Genomic DNA, 22,115 nt, shown 5'->3' on the forward strand with positions numbered 1-22,115 from the left:
ATATTAAAAAAAACCTATACAACTACCACATATTTATATATGGCTTTGACAATTATATTTCGTAAGTTATTATTAATTATATAACTATATAATAATTGACAGTAATTTTCAGCGATTATTTGGTGAGCATATGACATTTTATCAATGTCATTAGAACCAAACCAAATATTAAACCGGTTAAAATACTGGTTTACTGAATTGTGACTGGATCTTGGTAAAACCATTTTAAATTAAAATAATATTTTTAAATAATATACATGAATACAAAATAATTTAATCAATATTTGTTCATATATTGTTATGCATGCTCTAATATATCTTGTAATATTTGTTTATGTCAATTTCATATATACTAGTAACGCAATTTAATTCATGCCCAATTTAAATAATCAAAAGATAAATAATAAAAATAAATCTAAAAAATGCACACATGAACAAAAATTTATATTTTTTTGAATGAAAAGGGGATCAAAATATATTAACTAAAAACAGAAACACAATGCAACTAAAAACAAAACAAGAAAAAAACAAAGAGCAGCAAACTTTCAAAATCTAACCCCCCCTACATGAGAAGGGGTTGATGATAAAAGGACTCACAAGAATGATTACTAATCAGGCCTAACCTAATAATTTCACTAATATACACAGAAGGAGCTTGACAAGAAAAAGAACACGTTCCAATCTTTCATGGGACTTCTGAAAAAGAAGCAATATCCTGCCCACTTTGAACCCAAGTTGCATCTCTAGTCAACAGATTAAAGAGCTTTGCACAATTAATGACTACTTACACACTATTCCTTTAACCCAACAATGATGAAGACCATGACAAAGGATCTTTGAAGCAGCTACTTCCATGTTGGTGTGAATTTCCTTCTGAAAGCAGCCCGGCTCCCACGCATGATCTCTGAGTCTAACGACCAATGCTCCAATCTGAATTCCTTCTAAATTATCCACACTATCTATCTACCTTTATCCGAACATCAAATAAGTTATGGTTAATTCCATTGGTAGAGTTTCCCTTTACATGAGCAATCATATTTGAACAAAAAATCATCTTCCTATCTTGCATAGCTCTGTACAGTGTAGTTAGAGCATTTACATTAGGATCTTCGTCTTCCTTACCAAAACAACAGCCTACATCTCTCAATCCAAATATCCCAACACATGTAGGAGAAAAGAATCTTCCAAGACAATTGCCTTGTGTGTTGAGCTCCAACTTCATTAGTCAGATTCCACCGCAGCCACCGAGTAATATTTCCACATTTAAAATCATGCCATTTGTCACTAGACACTAATTGTAGCCACCTAGATTCAGCCAACCAGCAATTCCAGAATAGATGAAGCTCATCTTCAACACAAGCTCACCCAAGTGTGCAAGAGTTTGACTCCGGGAGCCCTCTTCGGTGTCTAAGTTGAGCAGTATGAATAGCTTCATGCACCATCAACCAAAGTAAAAACTTCATTTTCTCTGGCACTTGAAGCTTCCAAATGCATTTCCAACTGAATGTCCTAGTTCAATTAGTACCTGCAAGAAGAAAAGAGTAGGCAGAGTGGAGAAATAACCATGCTAAGTATTTCCAAATAAAAAACTCTCTCTCACAAAGACTAAATCCAAGCCGAGTGCGAATAGTACTGTTCGCTATTCCAGTGGGTAGTAGGATGTTCAGTTTCGTTTTATCCCAATGCCTTGAAGGAAGCAAATAATCTGTTACCTTCTCTTCAAGATCAACCAACCTCACCAGATTAGAAACACAATCAATGATACTGGAGTTAATAGGTGACCACACATCCACCCAAAATCGAGTATTTGTTGTTGGATCAACCTTAGTACCCAGGCTGTCTAGAAAACTATCCCCAACAGTTAATATGTCAATCCACGTAAGAGAATTAAAGCTCTTCTTTATAACTAGTAGGATTGAGCCAGCCCCACGCTGATATTTCTCCTTCATAGCCTGCGCCCATAACTTGTTCGATTGAGTAACTAGAATCCAACAAAGCTTCATAATATAAACTTCATTCTGCTTCCTTAGATTTTTCACTCCCAAGCCTCTGCTCCACTTACTCGCCTCAACCTTGTCCCATGAAATGTACTTTCTTACACTCAGGTGCATCTCCCCACAGAAAACCTCTATCTGTACTGCTCAGTCTCATTGAGAACTTTCTTAGGAATAAGCATTGTCTGCATAAAGTAGCTCGGCATGGCTGAAATCATAGATTTGATAAGAGTGGTTCTACACGCAAGATTCAGCATTTTATCCTTCCACCCCTTCATTCTACATTTTGTCGTTTCCCCTAGTAATGGATGCTCCCAGTCTTCTACTCATCTCAAGAGCTCGAGAGAATTTGACATTACTAGTCACCCTTTATGACCCATCCGTTTCGATAGTATCATCAGCCAACACAACAAATCTTGAGGATTGTAAGCCTAACTGCTCTTTTATTATGCTTTGAGACTTATAATAATAAACCTGCTTTGGCGGTTCACTGTTGGGGCTGTAATTGTTATCTCTCTTCGGATACCTCGAGTTAGTCGTCCATGGTGACGACATCCACTAACCGAGCTCCTCCTCCAGGGGTATGTTTATCTTTTGCTCAAAGTTATTTCTTACCTCCGCTTGCGTTGCCTGGGGTGTGATCGGTAGCCATCGGAGTATCCTCTTGACTCCCTTCCTAACCAGCCTGAGGTGATGACACTGGAGTCGGTGGGGGATTCAAAAAGAGACACTGCTCTTTGCTATGACCAAAACGACTACAGCCTAAACAAATGATATTTAGACCTTCTAATCACAAACTTAGAAGAGAGACGTTTGGGTGTCCCAACAGTGAAGCCTTATTAAGAGAACTGTGGAGATTTAGCATTATTTCCACTGTTATAACTCTGTTAACCACTTAAGGTTGGGATTGTGCACACTCCTATCCAACGCATCCATCTCCTCCGTCATCAGATGATCAGAAGTTGACTTATCTCAAACACCCAGCGGACCACCACCACTCACAATTGACCTAGCCCTAGGATTCACTCACCGTCTCGCTCATGTTTACCCTAAGGGAAAACTTCTACTTGTGTAGTGAATGCATATTTTCAAAAGTTATAATGCATACTTGTAAAGTTTACTCAGTTGAGTGGAGGCATTTGCCCACTCACGCTTCAAATTTATAATTTAAAATACAACAACTTACAATATTATTAAAAGTGCAATTTTAATTTTAATTAAAAAGTACATGTAAATCTGGCGCCTTTTTTAAGTTGGGACTCTAAAAGGCAACATGTGATGATGTGTTGGAGAGAGTGTGCATTGGGAAGCGATGGCCTGCCAGCATTTTTACTTGTCAATAAAGAACAAAATAAACAATCATTACCGTTTATCTTTTAAAAACAATCTTGACCGTTGATTTAAAGGTTCTTTCCTCTTCTCTCGTCTGCCAAATACATAAACGCTGTCCCTTATTTATAATTGAAATGAAATTTAAATTGAAATTATGGTTTTAATTATTTGATATGCATGAATTTAATTTTTTATGGATTCTAATTTTATCAAAATACTTAAAATTTAATTTCATCTTTATCATGATGAAATTGTCACAATTCTATGGAATTATTATAAATGCCCCACATACATACTCCATCATGATAACTAAGTTTTTATTTTTTTTATAAGGATATTTTGGTTTTTATTTATTTTAAATACATATATTTATTAATATTATATTTAAATTCTATCTTCATACCAAACATACATTTATAATTCAATTCTATTCTGATTTTAATTTTGATTTTAATTTTAATTTCGATTTCGATTTCATCAAAAACTCTTCCATCATATCAAACGAGACCTTAACTACATTTCACCGCAGACCCCACTTCAGACTCACAAAGGCGAGGAGAAAATGGTAAAATGCTGTGAGACATCGCCATCTGACAAAAGAAGGGTGCATGGCTTGACTTTTCAAAATGAAGAACATTTGTATTTTTCTTCTTCTTTTCCCTTTTATGCTGTTCTTTTCTCTTCAATATTCTTCACTATTATTCTTCCACTTTTCTTCTCGAGCCCTCAGTTTTGTTTTTTTTTTTTTTTGGCCTGGGTGGTCAATCTTTAGGTCATTTTTTTGGGGCCTGGCAGAACCAGCTAACCGGACATGTGCCTTTTTATATTTATAAAAGAAATAAAACATTAATTTGATAAAATATCATGATATGTTAAGTTATTAACACAATAAAACCACAAATCCTTAGCATCAAACAGGTATTCTAAATAACAATTATTATTCTTTCCCTTCAAAAATCAATAAATCCCTCACTTTGACAGTTGACAAAAAGAACAAATAACCAGTTTTAGAATTTACTTTCAGATCATTGATCAAAGAAAAGAATTTACTTTCAGATTCAAAACGAATTGCTGATACAGGGAAAGACGATGAAGAAAGGACTTTATAGGTTGGATGAAGGAAGAAGACGAGTTGCAGATTCAGATTGAAAACTAAGTTCATATTCGAAGCTTGGGAGAACACGATCTCAAATCAAAATGAAAGAACAAAAGAAGGAAAGCACAAACGAAGATTCTTCCGCAAAAGCTTCGACTGACGACGTCGCACAGAAAAGAGAAGTAAGAGTCTCAGTCTCAGACTGAATGAAGAAGAGTCTCCCCATCTCAATCTCCCAGATCGACGGCGTCGCACGCGAGGTAACTTGGTAGAATGGATGAAGGATTTTTTTGGCATCAAAAATTTTTTCAAACCTTATACCCAATGACCCGCCGGAACCGCTTTCAACCTGCTCCAGGTTCCCGTCTAATTTCGGCTCTCTAAAAACCATCTGGTCCAAAGCTGCTCAAAACAATCCAACGAGCTAACCTGAGCCGTCTTCATGCCCAGACGACGGTTCAATCGATCCGACCGACAGGTCAGTTCGATTATCAAAACACTGCTTGGAATACCGCACTGGACCGAACGGTCGAACCGTCGACCGGTTTGATTTTTGATCTGATTTAAAAAAAAAATTATTTTAGGAGTTGAGTCAGTTTGAGTCGTTTCGAACCGACGATCGGATCGAAAATCAAAATCAAACTGAGAACTGAATTTACTTTTTCAAAAATCGGACTGTTAAAAAAAAATTATTTTTTATCAAATTTAAAAAAAAATGACTACTTTTTTAATTATTTAATATTATATTGTATCATATGTCTTGTTAAGTCATGATAAATTTAAAATATTTAATTTTTTTAAGTTAAATAATAATTTTATATATATTTTTTATATTTAAATTATTATATATATATATATATTTTAATTTAATTATTATGTTAACGGTTTAACTATACGAATCATAAATTATTTTTTTAATTTAATATCCAAGGATTTTAAAAACATCACTTAGGGTGAGTGGATTAGGATGAGACGTCAATTTTTGACATTATTATTTGGGGAGAATAGCTAATCAGACTTTTCTCTACAAATATCTAATCAGTTCCCAATTGCTTGCCTCCCAAGTCATCTAATAAACACGCGTATGACTTCAATGTCCCTGTCGGCTAGTTGATAGACACCATCAGGCGTATCCATTACGCCGTGGACTTTCAAATAATTTTATAAGTTTTGATAAGATTATGCACAATAATAAAATTTAATAATAATACATTATAAACTTATTTTTTAAAATAAAAATATAAATTTTTAAGATACATCTTATTTAATATAATTTTAAATTTATATACTTACTCCCTCCCATTCAAAATATGAATAGTTTTTACAAAAAAATTCATATATTAATAAAGTCTTTATCTCTATAAAATATATATTAATTTTTTTTTTACTTCTAATTCCAATTAATAATGCACTTTACAAGGAGTGAAAAAGATATTTATATAAATATTTAAGTTAATAAATACAAGGGGTAAAATTTTTTTATATACTAAATTATTCATATTTTGAACCAAAATTAATTAAAAAAATAATTATATTTTAAATTAGAAAGAGTAATCATTAACACTATAATTATTTTCATTCTCTCTTCACTTAAAAAAGTACTAATATTAAAAAAATATTAATAATAAAATCTTATTTTTATTAAATTATTTTATATTTTGAGATAGCAATCGGAGGGCATAATATATTAATAATTCTATTAAAATATGAGGTATTAATTAACTCATTTTTTCACAATTTCTTACTACTTAACTTTTTTAAATTTATGATTTTCACCGCGTCGTTGACTAGTACAATGGCTCTAGATACCCTGGTTTACTACCATGCACTAGACCAGACTATGATTGGTTCTCATAGTTGATTGAACAGACGGATCCAGTTAAATTTAAGTTAAAATATACTTTTATTTTTTTTATTTTATACAAAATTTTATTTTAATCCTTTAATCCTAATACTATTAATTTAATTAAAAAAAATCTTTCATTAAATTTTTAAATAATGACAAAACATTTTTCAATATTGACTTATTAAATTTAATTTTTTAAAATAACAATGATTCTCAGAAAAATCAATCTTTTAAAACTAACAGTATTAAAATTAAAGGATTAAAAATACACTTTATAAAATTAAAAAATTAAGTTGAAAACTTTATATAACATTAGAGAATTAAAAATATACTTTAACCTTAAATTTATTTTAAAATGATTTTAATTATTTGACTCCCTCTTCAATTTAAAACTCGATAGACAGGACGCCAAGCAATTGCCAGGAAGTTACTTGGAGGAGAAGACTAACAGAATGTAGACTTTGCTCTGAATTCCGCGTTTGATCTGGAAATATAAATACATCCATGATAGCAGAAATCCTGATCGGCAGTTTGTTTCGGACATGGAAGAGGAAGAAGCCAGAAATAATGAGAAGAAGAAGAAGAAGACGCCATTAGAGTTTTCGATTTTACTGACATCTTTAGCAGCGGTTATATGCCTCTCTCAATTACCATACAAACAGGTCAATGGAAACCCTATTCCAACGGTCATCTTCTCAGAACACGACCCTTCAGTGTTCCACGCCTTCGTCCTCTCCATCAACTTCTCCTTCTTCGGCTCTTCCACTTCACTGTTCCTTCGTCGTCAGCATCCCAAGCTTGCAAGCTTTTGTCTCCTTCTCTCTCTCATATCTTCTGCTTCTGCTCTCTCCATACTCTTATTCCTCACCCTACCTTCCTCCTTCACATTCCTTTGCCAAAACCTCATCCATATATATTCTCATATGTGATCATCCATATAGTGATGCTCTGTATTTCTCTCCTTGTAGTATAGAGCATGGATGTGTGTGTGTGTGTGTGTGTGTGTGTGTGTTAATGTAAAAAATGTTTGTGTGAAAATTGGGTCCCGACACTCATCGAAGTCACAGAGTCAGGCATGCCTCCAGACTTACATCACGTTGAGTACCTACCAATAAAATCCCCGTATCAGCAGCAAGGCCACAACCTTGAGTTATGGAGATTTATATTTTGCCTTGTAGTTTGTACTTTTGTATGTTGTTTAATTTGGCAGTAGGGTTGTCAGTTAGTTAGACTTTGAAAATATGTGAATACACGAGTTAATTTTGAAAAAAAAAAAAAGTAAATTCTTTACACGTTGGTTTTTCCCATATGCCAATCAAAAGGACTAATGTGTGAATAACTTATTGTTTATAGAAATTAACTCGTGTAATCATTTTTATTTTTATGTTTTTAGATTGATACATGTAATATATGTAATAATCGTGGAAATAAAAGTAATCACTAGATGATGTTTATCTTCGATGGAACGTGTTGGGCTACATGTCTCAGTGCGCGTGTGTGTAATGTGTTGCCAAACGTACAAGTATAGGAGCAATTCTAAAACACGCTAGTCAGTAGATACCACTCATCATATCATAAAACATTTTTAACATATATATATATAGAAGCTCTCATATTCATATCTTATTAAAGCCTTTCTTTGAAATAAACACTCCCAGGCATAAATCATTAAAAAAAATTCTGGTTCCGAATGTCTGTTCCTCTGGTCTCATTTTCAGCAACCTCATTCCCAAGCTTTTGGTATATTTTTAAGAAAAATGATAATATAGTTTTTTTAATATTTAATCAGATACAAATAACAATAAAAAGTTCAAAATGCCTCTTTTGAACCAATTCATTCCACAAAAATCATTTGTCCAATGAGGACTCGATTGATCAAAGTTCCATTAAGAAGCATATCTGAACCACTACCGACGGAAGGTGGAGAAGAGGGATTTAGATTCGGTGAGTCAGGCAATCCTTCCACAGGATGCGTGTCAACATGTGTCACACACCAATAGATCAAATCAAAGGCTAGGAGGCAAGAGTGCAAGAAAGAGTTGAGAGCCAGGTTAAATTTATTCTTTTTAATACACAAGTCCCTCATAAAAGTAAGGGTAAAATATACTTGAATCTCTGTATGATAAAAGTAAAATATTATTAAGTCAGGCTTTTTAGAAAGGAAAGAATTTTAGAGAGAGAGAGACATAAAAAACACACTGATTTTATTTTTCAATTGAGAATGCCTATAGACTCTTCAAACACTCTAACAAATTCTTAAACAAAACTAACATCATAACTTAAGCTCCTTTATATATATATATATATATATATATATAAATAAAGAGAGAGAACATATAGGTGAGGACAGTATATTTGCCAAAAGCTAAAATAACTTTTGACAAAAGCAAATGCAACTTTTGACAAAAGCTAAAAACTAAGAGTAAAAGCTACTTTTCTAAAGGTGGCTTGTCAAAAATAAAAGCAGATTTTCAAGCACGATTAGAAAATAAGACTGCTTTATCTTAAATGTTTGTAAACGCACTCTTGATTAAATCTTAAATGTTTGTAAACGCACTCTTGATTAAATGAGAGGTTAGAGTACCTACTTTCCTCTTTTCTAAATTACCATGCTAAGCTCTCCTTTTTCCATTGTGCTTCTTTATCTTTTTGTTCTTCAAACTATTATAGAGTGCAAGGATCTTTTACTTCAGAAAACTGTTAATAAAATTGAAATTCTATCTCGCACAAATCCTGACTTTTTGGAGGAAGGATTTCCCAACTTTGGGACGACCAAGTCTCATGAGTTATGAAACTTTAGTCCATCCATGTAGAATATCCATGCTTCAGAACAACATCTACAACCCATTATGCTGGATGGATTTTTGGGGCTGGAAGATCATCTGAGATGACAAGCTAGGAAGGAATTGGACCAATTGGAGTACACTTAAGATCTGAATATGTGCCTATAAAATTGTTTAGATCACATAAAAAATATTTTAACTTAGTTAAAACTTTTTTTTCATGTCGATTAACAACATAGAGATTTCCATGTTGATTCAAGTTATAGGGACAGTAGACAATGAAAATGGAGTAAATCTTTCGCTTGTTTAAAGGTACTTTCTACAAGTCAAAAGTTTCAATGACTTGGTAAAGTTCTTTGCACCACCATGATAATGATGACAACCATTCAAGGAAGTTCCAGAGTTTAGACCCTTCATTATTTTTATCACAAAGATAATGGTAAATAAGTAAAGGTGGGACAGCAAATGCACGAGTACAAGGCTGAGAGAGACCATATATATCACATGGCTTCTTCTAGGATAAGACCTCAAACATAAGGAATAGCCTGATATGAAGTTTGAATGTCAAAGTAATCAAGCTGAGGGTGGGTCTGGGTCTTTTGGACGAGGTTTAGCCAAAAGAACAAGCTTCTTTTAGCTAATTGGTGGACTTTAGGAATAAATGTGAAACAAGAATTAAGAAGAAAAATTAATTTCCTGAGTATAATGGTAAAAATAAAAAGGGGTTAGTGATGAGAAGGTGTTATGAGTTAGATCTTTTTCTGGGGTCTGGTCAGGTGGGGTAGGCCAAAGATAACACCAGTAGAAGTTATTGACCAAGATCTCTTAATTAACAATAGTCCTAAAAGCTTGTTAAATGATAAAATACAATGACATCAAGGGTCTAATCAAGTAGGGTAAGCCATAGATAATACCTATAAAAGTTGTTGACTAAAATCTCTTAATTGATAATATTCCTAAAAGCTTGTTAAATGATAAAATACAATGGCATCATACAATTCATATAGCCAACCTCACCTAATGGGATAGGACTTTTTGTTATAGTTTGGTAACATAGTTTGCAATGGTTTTATGGTTTCCTTTTATGTATCAAACCATGGATTTATAGCGGGAAAACTAGCTTTTTCATCCAAAGAGTTGAGTTTTAAGGAGTACTTTTTTGTTTTGGTCAATGATTTTTGGAAACGACATGTCGTCCATTTTTATCACAAAATGGTAGTAGCTAGAGTGAAAGCTGAATTTTTCTATGCCACGTGTTGAAGCATGAATATTCTATATAAATGGAACCAAGGTTCCTAACTCGTGAAACCAAGTAACCCCACAGTCATAAACCCTTTCCTATAGAAAGCTAAGATCCATACAAGATAGAATCTGAATTTTATTAACAATTTCCTAAAGCAAGATATTTTTTCACTTTATAACAATTTAAAGAACAAGAAGACAAAGAACCACAATGGGAAAAAAAAAGAGCTTAGCATGGCACTTTAAAACAAAGGAAAGCAAATACTCTAACCTGTCATCTAATCAAGAGTGCATCTACAAGCATATGAGATAAAGAAGCCTCATCTTCTAATCATGTGTGAGAATATGATTTTATTTTTAATAAGTCACCTTTAGAAAAGTAGCTTTTGCTTTTATTTTCTAACTTTTGTCAAAAATTACATTAATTTTTGTCAAAAGTTGCTTTTACTTTTGTCAAAAGTTGTTTTCACTTTTGTCAAATCTATTGTTCTCACTTGTATATCGTCTTTCTCCTCTCTTTATCTATAAAAGGAAGCTTGAGTTATGATATTAGTCATAGCTTGTTTAAGAGTTTGTTGAGTGTCTACAAGAGTTTGCAAGCATTTTCATCTAAGAAATAAAATCAGTATTTTTTTTAATTTCTCTCTCACACATTCTCTCGTTTCTCCTAAAAGCTTGACTCGGTAATATCTTACTTCTATTATATGAAAATTCAGGCATGTTCTACACTTGCCTCAATGAGAAACCTCTGCGTCAGAAAGAATTTGATCCCAATCCATGAGTGTAAACCATGTTAATATGCTTAAAGATATCTGGTTAACTTGGATCAATATCGTCCCAAGAGATACAGGATCTCTGGGTCTATTGAACAAAACCTGCCCCCATGGTATCTTCCTAATTTTATTTATTTTTTTATTCACAAGGTTTAAACATTGAATCTCATACATCCGTCTACATGATCCAACCACTGTTGATGTGTTAGATAGACTTTTTAATAAATTTTCACATATTAATTTGATATACAGAAAAATGTAAACTATAAAGGTAACTTTCACAAAAAGCATCCGTATTTAAGTTCATACCAGTTGCACTTACTCTAAGAAGGAAACATATTATTGATTTATCAAACCCTTAAGCGATCAGGCAGCCTCATAACTTATCATGGATTTGGAAAGGAATACTAAGTTGTGCTAATGTGGTTGCAAAAAGCTGAGATGGAGAATTGGGAATTGAGAAAACATTCCCCCAAACTCACATTTCTAGATTCTACATAACCAACAAAGTAGGGCTGTTAATTAAAGTCAAGCCCATCAAGCCAGCTCTTTTAAACCTTAAAATAATTAAGACAAGGCTGCCACTTTAGGGTAGAAAAAGAAAATAAAAGAGCCAACCCTTTTAAACCCTTTTATTATTTTTCTTTTAATTTTAATCTTAAAAAATAAAAGACTAAGTATCCAACTAAAAGAAATGAAAACCTTAGACTCATTCCTCCCTCGCTCATTCATTCATCAGGATTTAACTAATGATAAAAGTAAAGTCTAATTTTTATTGGTGTTAGTTTTAATATTACTATTTGATGTTAGATTCGAATATTTAAGTTTTATATATTTATTGTGGTGTAGATTGACTTAAATTTATTTTTCTAAATGTAATCTTATGTGTAATAACCTTTTTAAGATTATAAATATGTTTTTTTAGGTTTTTAAATTGAAAAAAGAAAAAAAAATATAAGGCCAATGCCCACAAGGTCAAGCCTTGCAAAATGAAGCTCTAAGATGTAATCAAGCTTATCAAACCAGCCCATTTAAGCCCTGACCTATTGACAGCTCTACAACGGAGAAACATTCCAGCTAATGCAAAGGTTTCTGGTCTCTTGAAAAAAATCTAAAAACCCATTATCACCAATGAAACAATCTCTTTTATCCTCCCTCTTCCCCAACCTTCATTTGCAGCAATTCACCAATATTCCGATCTCCTTAAACGGAGCTGTAAATTGGTTTGGCATGGAAATCTTACAGGGAACTATGCGGTTTCAGCATGCTTCAAAGATCTTACCCCAGCTTCTCAAGCTTCAGAGTCAGATATTTTGTGTTTGCAAACTTAAAATTCCTACCAAATCTCTGCTTTTGATTAGGAAGTTACTAAATATAGCCATTCCGTCACAGGACATTCTTCTACATCATCACCTACACTCCCATCAACTTTGTGGCTTTGGATGTATGGAAGAAGAATCCATCCAACATCTCCTTTTTAACTGCCCTTTCTCAAGAGCAGTATGGTTTGGTGGGCTCTCAATTTTCTCGTCAGAATTTACTAATTCTACTCCTCCAAGACAAACAGGACAGATCTCTCATAAAAATCATAATTCTGGTAAATATGATTTGGGGAAAAAGAAATCAAACTTTTCATATAGGCAAAATACAGCAACCAGAAAATATGATTTGAGAAATTGAGTGCAAAATGATGTGCTCGCTGGACGTTTGTCCAAATGAATCAGAAATTGAACCTACCTCTGCTCAAGAGCAGATCTCCACCTTCCGAATGCAGTAAAGCTAAAAGGAAGGAGAAAACACAAATTCAGATTGCCATCTTCCATGAGCGTCAATTTCTTCAAACATTTACATGGATCAAAGCAAGGAAAGTACATGGTGTGTCGTCGTCAGATCAGATACCCATACCTCCTTCGCCGACGACGTTTGAGGCACTCGATCAATTGGATCCGAAACTTCAAAGTTGGCACCAGATCGATCTCCTCGGTCCAGCATCTTAAGCGCATGCAGCTGCAAATTCTTCTTTCGTTTCACCCAACAGACATCCTGTCGTTGCTCTCCTCTTTTAGCTCTGTTTCTTTGTATTTATAGAATTGCCTTTTAATTTTAAAAACAAAAGCAAAAAAATGGGCTATATTTTTGTTTTTGGGCTAAAAAATAATGGGCCTCTTTGTTTAAGGGCTTACTAATTTAAACGGGTAAAAAAATTTAGTTGGGTCCAGTTCACTGAAAATTTTATAAACAATTTATAAAATAATTGTATGTAATTAAAAAAAAATTTTTAGTTCTATCTCCTACCAAATTGGTTATGGATGCTACATCTAGAACTAAAAAGTAATTCAAAAAATATGGTAGGGTCAAATTTTTTTGGTCAGGTAAAGAAAACCTTTTTTAGATGAAAATTTCTGTTTATATATTAAAATAATTGCTGTGAAAATAAAAATAAAATAAACTATGAACCATCTAATTTTAATTTGTATAGTATAAAATTCATTATAAATATATATTCTGATATTCAAAATTTATCATTTTAAGTTTGCGTGCTTCATTGGCAAATTCAAAAGGTTTTGCTTGATTTGAACATAGAAGTAAAAAAGTTGGGTCAAGCCAGAAAACTAAATAAAGGCAACATAATGGCATTACATCTTCCAATTCCTTTTGTGAAGTGGAATCTTTATATGTTTAATCTGAATGGCTTATGATAATATATTCTCACAATGAAACCCTGAAATATAATTAAATTGAAGATATATTTGAAGACATTTGCTTTTTCTATTTTAATTGAAAAGCATAATGGGCATGACAAGGATCATCCATTTAAACTCCATTACTCCAACCAAGGTTTGAAGACTCGGACCGACCCGGACGATCGGACCGGTCGGACCGTCACTCGTTGAAGAAAGCGGGTTAGGTCAACTAATTAACCCGTATGAGCGATTGACCTAAGTTGGCTCGTCTGAAACCAGACGGGTTTTATAAACCCGGAAAAGAACCGAAACCCAGAACGGTTTGAATGGTCAGAAGGGGGTCAAAGGAGGGGCAAAATTGGTATTTTAAAAATTAAAAAAAAACCCTTATCAGTTATCAGATCACTATCGGCTCTCGGATTTCACTTTCAAATTTAGATTTTAGATTCAGCCATTAATGCCTACGCCGGTACTCCCTACAGTCACGCAACCTCGTCCGCTCACCATCACAGCTAGACTCAGAAGTTAGAAAGAAATTAGGCATCAGCGTCTCACGGTCTCAGTCTCAGTCTCAGTCTTCTCTTCTCTGTTCTCTCTCTATCTCGCAAGGTAGCCGGTGGGTTCTGTCGTTCTGGTCAGTCATCGGCTCATCGCACATCGCCTCCTCAAATCTCAGCTCTGGGTTTCATTTCTGGGACTTCTTTCTTCATCTTCTTCACCATTTCTGTGGGTCTCTTCTCTGTTCTCTCTCGTGCATTCACACCGAGACAGTCAGACTCTTCCCTCTCTGTGCATTCACATCGTTTCTGTGCATTCACCATCTTCGTCTTCTTCACAATCAGACTCTTCCCTCTCTGTGCATTCACACTGAGACAGTCATACACTCAACATCCTTCATTCTTCATCTTCTTCATTGATCGCTAATCGCTCTCTCTTTCTCTCTCTCAGTCCTAGTGAGCTCCCTCATCTATCTCTCTGCCCAATTTAATCTAATGCCATGGTTTTGAATAACAAATTAGCAATGAATGAACGTTGATGGATGAACATTTTTTTTATTATCTGCTCTGTTTATTTTTTGAATTCTGAATCATTCAAGACTCTTGTACTATGTTGTCTGCTCTGTGATTTATCTATGGATATGGTTATAATTATATTCATATTATCCTAATTGATTTGAGACTCAAGAGTTGTTTATTGACAAAATAGGAAGGCTATATTCATATTGTCTATCTGCTTTTAATTTGTTAATTTACTTGTTGAGGTGTAGAAAATGTCGTCATCTGATCATGCATCTACTGCTGCATCTACTCAATCTATTAGAGCTAAATCAGATCCTACATGGGAGCATTGCACTCAAATACCAAACAAAAAAGAAGGTGGCAAACCTCGCTTAAAATGCTTGTATTGTGCAAAGGAATTTGCTGGTGGGGGAATTAATAGAATGAAACAGCACTTTGTTGGGAAAAGAGGAGATGCCATTAGTTGTAAAAATGTGCCTCATGATATTCGCTTTCGATTGGAGGAAAATTTGAAAGAGATTAAGGAAAAGAGAACAAAAAAACAAGATAACCCAACAGAAACAGAGGATAGTCTATTTAGGGGGAATGATTCAAATATGGAAGAAATGGCTCCTCCACAGTCTCAAGAAAGGGTGATTGAAGCAAATGTTTCAAGTTCTTCTCAATCAAGAAAAAGGAAGGCATCTGAATCTTTAGAGAAGTTCTTTGCCCCAAGGACAACCTCGAGTGCACAACCAGGAATAAGAAGTGCATTTGCAGGTAAAGAAGCTTTGCATAGAGCTGATTTAGCTATTGGTAGGTGGTTATATGATTGTTGTATTCCAATAAATGCTGTGAATTCCATTTACTACTAACCTATGGTAGATGGTATTGCTGCTATTGGTCCTGGTTATAAAGCCCCAAATTATCATGCTGTGAGAAGTAAAATATTGCAAGACATGAAGAAGGAGGTTCAGTTACTAGTTGATGAATGCAGAAGTTTTTGGGCTGAAACTGATTGTACTATAATGGCAGATGGTTGGCAAGATCAAAGAAATAGGCAGTTAATTAATTTTCTTATTTAGTGTCCTAGAGGAATTGTTTTTATTAAATCTGTTGATGCCTCAAATATAGTTAAGGATGCTCAAAATCTTTGCAATTTATTCATGGACATGGTTGCATTTGCTGGTGCGAATAATATTGTTCATCTAGTAACTGATAATGCAGCTAATTATAAAGCTACAGGGAGATTATTAAATGACAAGTACCCTTTTATTTTTTGGTCTCCTTGTGCTGCCCATTGCTTAAATTTGATTTTGGCAGACATAGGTAAGATGGAGATTGTTACTAGTTTAGCAGCATGTGTATCTGTGGTTTCAAAATTCATATATAACCATGCATTTTTGCTAGCTTGGTTGAGGAAAAGAGAGAGTTGGGTAGAAATTATTTGCCCAGGGGCCACACGGTTTGCCACTACTTTCATTGCTTTGAAAAGTATCTATGAGCACAAGCATGATATACAAGCCTTGATAACTAGTAAGGCATTTACGGACTCTAGATACTCTAAGGATCGAAAGGCTAAGGATGTGACAATGATTGTGTTGGACAACAAATTTTGGAATGACTGTAAAATTGTTGTTGAAATTGTAAAACCACTCATCGATTGTTGAGAATTGTTGATTCTGATGATAGGCCATCACTTGGGTATGTCTATGATGGTATGTATAGGGCAAGGAAAGCTATAAAGAATACTTTTTTGAAGAAAAAATATTTGTACAAGCCCTACACAAGGATTGTTAAGAGAAGGTGGGATTCTCAGCTCTGACGAATCTTCATGTAGCTGCTTATGTCTTTAATCCTGCCTTTCTTTATGATAAAGAAAAATTTTCTCAAAAGCCAGAGGTTATGCAAGGATATCTTACTGTTATAGATAAGAAAGTCTCTTCTAATAAGACCAAGTTCTTACAAGAAGGGACACAATATCAAGAAAAGAGTGGTAGCTTCGGTCATCCATTGGCTATTGAATCTGCAAAATCAATGTGACCTGATAAAGTAAAGATTTATATATTTATCTTTCATATTTATTATCTTGCACCTTTATCTGTAAAATCTCTTCTACTAACTTTATCTTTAATATGGCAGATGAATAGTGGCGATATTTTGGAAGTAGTTGTCCAAATGTTAAAAACTTAGCCATTAAATTGTTAAGTCAAACTGCATCTTCATCAGGTTGTGAAAGGAATTGGAGTGTCTTTGAAAGAATACACTCCAAGAAAAGGAATAGATTAGAGCATCAAAGGTTGAATAATCTTGTATATGTTCATTACAATTTTCGCTTAAAGAATAGGTATATTATTTAAAGCTTTGTGTTTATTTGCATTCATAAAGATTGGATGAATGAATTCTTATAGTTTGCTATTGTCATGTGTATTTTAGAGTTGCTAACAAGAGAAAAGCAACTGATCTTGTTGATTTTGAAAGTATTGATAAAATTGAGTATTGGGTAATGGAAGAAGATGATCCTTCTTTACTTCATGCTGATGAGATAGAAGGAGATCTCTTTTATGATGAGCAAACAATACCAAGAGCTATTATTTCGCAGCAGGAAGAGGAAGGTTTGAATTTGAATTTTCTTGAGAGCTTTATTACATGCTGTCACTTTTATTATATTGCTCTTAATAATGCTTTAATCTGGTTTGATTACTTTGATGTATTTGTTTATGAAGATGATCAACAAAGAGTGAATGTGGTAGAGGGTGAAGGGATTGATTTAGAATCATTTGATCAGGAAGATGATGATAGTTACAACTCAGATGCTGATGCTTTCGAGCCTAACCATGCCTGGATTAATCAAGTGGATTGACAAAGATCTGTCAATATCTTTGGCAAGTAATGAAATTATTAGTTATCTTATAATGTTTGGCTTGTGGATGGTAGATTGTTGTACTTGTGAACTTGTTGCATTATGTTAATGACTTGACCAGAACATATTATGGTGTTTTTATTGTATTAATGACTTAGGTGTTTTGAAAGACTTAGGTGGTGGTATATTTTTGCTAGCTTGTTGTATTAAAGACTTGGGTGGTATTTTAAATATATATATATATATATATATGTTATTTTTTATTTAATTATTAGGTAGCCGGTTCAACCATCGGTCCGACCGGTTGAACCATGAGACTCGTGACTCGCTGACATTTCCTGTTCGCTATCTGGTCCGGGTTTTAAAACATTGACTCCAACACATGTAACTTTACACATGAGGGGCAGTACATGTTTGGATTCCACATTTGCGAGCTAGAATTTAGGGGAAAAATTGTAATTTTGCCCAATTTGATGTTTGGCTATTTTTTTAGATTAAGGTTGTAAAACAAAAAATAGCAATTGATTTAATTGGTTGAGAGAATTAAATTATTTGATTTTAGAATTATGCCAAAGATAATATCCGTGAGATATCTGTGCAGTTGTTGTTGATAATAATAATTCTACACCAAGAGAGTTCAAATTAGTTTAGATAAGAGATGATAATACTCTAAGTTTTTTAGGATATTGAACAATGAAATAAAAAAATAAAAAGTACACATAAAAGAGCAATTTAATAAACACAACTAAGAGTAACTTTTGGGGAAAACAATTTAATGTTGATGTTATGTCACAAGCTGTAGACTAAACACTTGCTTCATTTAATTTACTTTTATCACATCCAGTTTGGATTGGTTAAAATATTTTATAGAATGAAACAAAGTAATTATTTTGATCTCTTCAAGCTATGCTTGTCTTTGAAGGGGAAAAAGAAAGTATTTGAATTCAATAACAACCTTAATTAGAGGTGACAATATGAGTTGAGTCCGTGAGCTCAACCTGTCAACTTACAAAAAGAAGTGAGTTAAGTTAAAAAAGTGAGTTTATTTTCACATAAATCGAATTTGGCCCATCCCATATAATTTAAACCTGTTGCACGTTGGTAGGTTAGCCTTCATTATTTAACAACTTTAAATTGTTAAATAGTAAACTCATTTATTTTAAAGGGTGACTTAGGTGAACAACTTACTAGAATGATTACTTTCCCAGGAATTTGGCTTGGAAAAACAATGATCAAACAGTAATTAGTCCCTCTAATGCTATGAGTTCGAGGGATGGCTCCGTTTTCCAACAGTACAACAAATTCTTCATCCTGCAAGCACCAAGCAGCGGACGAGGAAGTCAAAAAGAGACACAAATAGAATTTTAGATATCAACAGAACCCAGACAGATAAAGGCAAATAATAATAAGCCACGCCTCTATACGAAGTAATGAAAATTTCAAAGCTCCTTAAAACCACGCCAAAAATGGTAACAAGGTAAATGGTACACATGAGATCTCGGGTGATTTTAAGGCAGAGTTCAATCATGAGAATTTTTTGGTTAAAAGGTGAAAATTAATCAATACCACATTTATTATTTTAAATGTGTCTTGTATTTTTTTAAAAAATAATTTAGAAGGAGTCTTATTATTACCTGAATAATTAATTTTTAGAAATAAAACATAATTATTTTGATCATAAAAAAACTCAAAAAGAGATGAATTTATAATTTTTAAAATTTAAAAAATATTGTTGGTGGGTTAGCCCACAAACTAGTAGTGGGTTGACAAATTGGCCTATATATAACCAGCATAAGACGTGAGTTATGTCAACTCACCTTACAAAACTTGCAACCCGCTGCAGGCCAACTTACAAATCATAGATTAATTTATATTACTAGCTCTAATCTCAATTTATTCATTTAATGAATATCTCACGTAGAATGATAATACTCATTGGGTTCAATAAAAATGTTGTAGAGATGTTGTTATATAATACTAAAAAAATTTTAAATCTCAAATTTTTGAAGAAAATAATATATGTGATGAGTACTTTAATCATGATGATTGTTTTTAAATTTTTTTTAAAAAATATTTTTAATAATTTTTAAATATTAATAAAATTTAATGAATATCGTCGACGCACTTAATTTACTTTAGTTGAAAGCGCCGACCATTTTCTTGTTCACTAAGGCAAAGTGCAAGGAGCGCCAAGTAGCTTTTAATTACATAAAAGAACGCAATGCACAGCTTAAAGTGACATAGCACTAGCAATTATTTATTGATAATGATTGATAATTATTATTAATATAAAGTTAAAATATATTCTCTCCGTCTCAAATTATAAGATATTTTTAAAAAATTCTTTGGTTCCAAAATATAAGACACTAGTATTTTAAGTGAATTAAGGTTTCATTAAATACTTTAATAATATTTTTAAAATCAGATTGAATATTAAATCAAAAGTGCCAACAGTTTACGATTTGTATAGTTCAATCGGATTGGACCAATGGTTGATCGATGATATAATAATTAAATTAAAAAAATTATATATCTATATAATAATTTAAATATACGAAATAAATATGAAATTACTGTTTAACTTAAAAATAAAACTAAACATTTAAATTTTATCATGATTTAACAAGTTACATGATGCAATATAACATAAAATGATTAAAAAAATTAATCATTTTGTAAAAAATTTTGATAAAAAATAAAAAATAAAAAAATATTTTTTGAACGTTCAGATTTTTTAAAACTAGATTTGATTCCCATCTTGATCACGATTTCTAGTTTGACTGTCAGTTCAAAGTGACTTAATCCTTCAAACAATTTTTTCATGCTGAGTGAGACAAAATCTAAATTAGTCAACCATCTAATCCAATTTGGTTTTTTAATCATAGTGCTTCAACCATTAAATGTTAAACCAATTAACGTGTTTGTCCGGTGCAATGCCTGTTCCCCAACGAAGGCAGATAATTGACGATTCCCTCACCCATAAGCCAGAGTAATATAATATATTTATTTTGAGCAATATTTTGTCGATAAAAAAAAATGAATTTTCAATCTAATTGAACGATTAACTAATTCACTATAATGCTATCTGTTGATATCCTATAAATATAAAATATTATTTTTGTTGTAATAACTTTAATTTGTGTGGCAGTGTGGGTGTTAAAAAAGAGAAGTCTCACATTATTTAAGATTAATGTGAAAGATTTAATACGCTCATTATGTTCCTCTATATATATATATATATATATATATATTCATATGGGAAAGAGAGAAGAATTTTTGTGTTACATTTATAAGGTATATTTTAAATTTTTTTTGGAAAAAATTCCCTTTCACCATTACATGTTGGTGAGAGAAAATAAATTATTAAAATATGTATGTTTAATAGGGCAAACCTGGAAGCTTATTAAATTTATAAAGAGAGATCATGAGTTTTAAAATTTTCTTTAATTTTAATAAAATATAAAAAAGGATAGAAGAGTATATATTAAGATTTGTACTAGAGCAAGTAAATAGATTGAGAGCAATATTTTAAAAGCCGGATTGGATGTTGAATCGAAAAAAGTTAGTGATTTTCAATTTTTATGGGCTAACTGGTTAACTAACGGTTAGACTAATGATGCAATAATTAAATAAAAATAATATTAAATGTACATATAAAATAAATATAAGAAAAAAATTTATAGTATGTTAATAAAATGACATAACATGATCGTAAATTAATAATATTATAAATTATAATTTTATAACTTATTAAATATATGTAAATTTTAGTTAAATTAGATAGAAGTAAGTTTAAAAATATCTGTATTTGCATATATATCTATCAAAGTTTTTATAAAAAATTAGTCTCGAATTATATTTTATATATGTGAATTGTTCAAAAATAAAGTTGGACTTTAATAGTATCTAATTTTTAAATTTTTTTTGTTTTCTTTAAATTTTTTAAGCTTTTTTAAATATTATGTTTAAAATCATCCTTTGTGAAAACCGCTACAATTCTCAATTTAACTCTGATTTTTAACTTAATAGTGACTCAACTCTAATTTAATTTGGTTCAATCATAAAAATAATTTTTTAATTCAAATCAAGCCATTAACTACTCTGATCAACAATTCAATTATTTAGTTTAGTTTGAATTTTAAATCATTGACTGGGAGCAAGAATGGGCTTATGAGTCCAACAGAAGGCATGTACGGCTAAAAATGGGGCAATATATCTCTCATGCGCTAGAGTTAAATGCAATGTCAGCAATTATTTTCATTAACAACCTTTTATTTCCAATGTTCAAAACTGGCCCTTGAGTGCTGCGAGTTCAAGGGATTTAGATCATCTTATTATCTTTCAATATTCTCTGTACGCAATCTCATTGATCCATTTAATGGTGTCAAATTGCAATTATAACATTAAAATAAATATACTATTCATTTAATAATTATAATAAATAAGAATTATGAATTTATTTTCAAAAGCACATTTAAGTGATCATAATAATCTATTTCATTTT

The 22,115-nt window shown here is 32.4% G+C and overlaps 1 long non-coding RNA gene across 4 annotated transcripts; it reads right to left on the minus strand.

Annotated features, from left to right (window-relative positions):
* Positions 1–521: 521 nt before the first annotated feature.
* LOC129322081 (uncharacterized) lies at positions 522–13,139 on the minus strand. 4 transcript variants are annotated; one of them, XR_008596175.1, is made up of 3 exons: positions 12,939–13,139; positions 12,804–12,845; positions 522–1,525 (listed from the first exon to the last, which is right to left on the minus strand). It is a non-coding gene; the product is annotated as an uncharacterized LOC129322081 (long non-coding RNA). The 4 variants fall into 4 exon arrangements; XR_008596173.1 differs by lacking the exon at positions 522–1,525 and adding an exon at positions 6,704–7,373; XR_008596176.1 differs by lacking the exon at positions 522–1,525 and adding an exon at positions 12,022–12,612.
* Positions 13,140–22,115: the final 8,976 nt, after the last annotated feature.

This window comes from Prosopis cineraria, unplaced genomic scaffold, assembly GCF_029017545.1.
Source record: "Prosopis cineraria cultivar Desert tree isolate PC_DT_omini unplaced genomic scaffold, ASM2901754v1 PC10, whole genome shotgun sequence".
In the NCBI taxonomy this organism is placed as follows: domain Eukaryota; kingdom Viridiplantae; phylum Streptophyta; class Magnoliopsida; order Fabales; family Fabaceae; genus Prosopis; species Prosopis cineraria.